We start from the raw sequence: 2,280 nt of genomic DNA on the forward strand, positions 1-2,280 counted from the left end.
GGGTCAGGCTTGAGGTAAATTTTTTAAGGAATGCATTGCTTTATTGCTTACTTTGCATATTCGGATGAATACAATAAGCTCCTTCAGTAAAAATACCTTCTGTATTATTTTAAAATTCCTGTTGACTAATAAAGGTATTTCCACTATAGAGAGGAGCAATATAAAGACGCACATGATGGATGTTTTACATGCAGAATGCCTGAAAACATTATTATTTTTTACCTCATGGCATAATTAAAGTCCCAAATCAAATGCCTGTATCTGAATAGCAGTATGACTATTGTTATGATTATAAAAATGTTAATCAGCTGATCCACATATGTACAGTTGGGTCCCCAGATGTTAATTGTATAAAGACTAAAGGAAGAACAGTGTCTACTGCATCCATGCTCCGTTTTGTGAAAGATAAGAGATTTGGCATTTTCAGTCTTTTTTCCATTAAGTCATGTCGCTGTTTGTTAAAGGCCAGCGTTATATGATGCTGAAGACCATGGAGAGATACTGTTCCTGTGACATCTGAATCCAGCCATCTTGATCCATATCAGATGTCTGAATCTATCTTTCAACCTCTACAAAATGATGCAGCCTTAGATGAAGTCATCAAAGGCAATCTTTCTTGCCTGTCAAACTTTTGAATAAGGATGTTGTGAAACTGGTCAGAGAGCCGGTAGCTAGAACCTGAGAGCAGTAGCTTGCTTGAGCTCGTTCTTGTCAGTCACCACTGAGTTGTCCCTGTTGTAGGTGCGGAAGACATTCTGCCAGTCCATGATGTTCTTCCAGATGCCTATGAACTCTCTGAAGTTCACACAGCCTTGTTCTCAGAGTCAAACATCAGTGTGATTGACCTGACAGTCACGGATTGAATGGAGTGCAAGTGCCGTTGAATAGTGTTTGCTGAAGCTCATTGTCAGATATCACGTTGCTTCTCTCTTTATCAACCCCCTGGAAGATGTTCCACAGGAAGCTCTGGTCTGGAAACGCCATGTCCATGGCTGAGCCGGGCTGGCCCCAGTGCCTGGGAGGTAGGGGTAGGCAGCCATGAGCCCAGGGGTGTGACTAGCCTGGGGTGTTGGCAAGGACACCAGAAGTAAATGTTTAATGATGCTTTTGTTGATGACACCAACAACAGAAGAAGACCTGAAAGGAGGCTCCAGACCAGTGGTTCTGTGAGAACCACCACGAGCATTCATTTATCAGCATTCTCTATGACAAAATCTTCAGGAGCAGGCCATGCTAGGGTCTCCATGTAGGGCGCATGCAGAGAATCTGACAGGGCAGCACCTTATAGTAGGAGAGGTCAAAGCTCTGGGGTAAGGAAGCTGGAGTCTCTTCATAGACATGAAGGCCTTCCAGAGGAGAAGGAATCAGGGAACTGAGATCAATACACAGTCTCTATAGTCACGTTCTGTCTGACTCCATCAAAGGAAGAATGCTTTCTAATGATGGAATGGGCTATAATGGGAAGTAGTGAGCTACTCATTGCTAGAAGTGTGTAAGCAGAGGCTGGCAACTCTTTGGCAGGCTGCAGAGGGGATACATGTGTCAGATTGGGGATTAAAATAGATAGTTACTCGCATCAGGGAAGACAAGGGAGTGAGGGTTTCCAAATCCTGGGGAGGATGGGACAGCAGGTCACTGTTCTCATTTGGAGGGAACCACTGATCTGTCCTCTCTCCCTCACCAAAATCTTAGACCATGTGGAGTTGAAGTCGACAAGCATCGTGTCCCTAAAGCTGTTGGGGAGAAAAGATTAAGGACCTCTGAGGTAATGCTTTCATCTGAGGGCTCTGGAGCAACAAATATGGATAACTGTAACAGCATAGAGAAATACTGAACAAGAGCTTTCTAGAGTATTTCAGCTCAGAAAGGCAAACTGAGCTCATATTTGACAAAAAGACTTTCCAAGTTCATCTCAATGCAAGCGAATCCCCCAAAACCTACGATGTCCATCTTGATTAGCTATAGGCTGCTTCTGATTTCCAGGTGATCGAATACAAAAGACTATGGCGTCAACAAGTATTTAAAACTAGAAGAAATGTGAAATATCTCGTTTATGTCTATTTCCTGGCCTGTCTCCATGATGGGCGTTGTTTAAAAGAACTTGCCACAATGATACTAGCCATAGGTGGCTAGTGAGCACTTGCATGTGGCTAGTATGAATGAGGAACTGAAGTTTTAATTTAAAAAATTTTTATTGATGTAATTTAAATAGTCGCATGTAGCTAAAGTCTCCTATATCGAACAGCACAGCACTGGACTATTTATTTGGGAACAAAAGTT

General features: G+C 42.7%; 1 pseudogene; it reads right to left on the minus strand.

The window, feature by feature from the left end:
• Positions 1–471: 471 nt before the first annotated feature.
• LOC136314589 (programmed cell death protein 6 pseudogene) lies at positions 472–1,040 on the minus strand (annotated as a pseudogene).
• Between the last annotated feature and the right edge of the window lie 1,240 nt (positions 1,041–2,280).

This window comes from Saccopteryx bilineata, chromosome 10, assembly GCF_036850765.1.
Source record: "Saccopteryx bilineata isolate mSacBil1 chromosome 10, mSacBil1_pri_phased_curated, whole genome shotgun sequence".
In the NCBI taxonomy this organism is placed as follows: Eukaryota; Metazoa; Chordata; class Mammalia; order Chiroptera; family Emballonuridae; genus Saccopteryx; species Saccopteryx bilineata.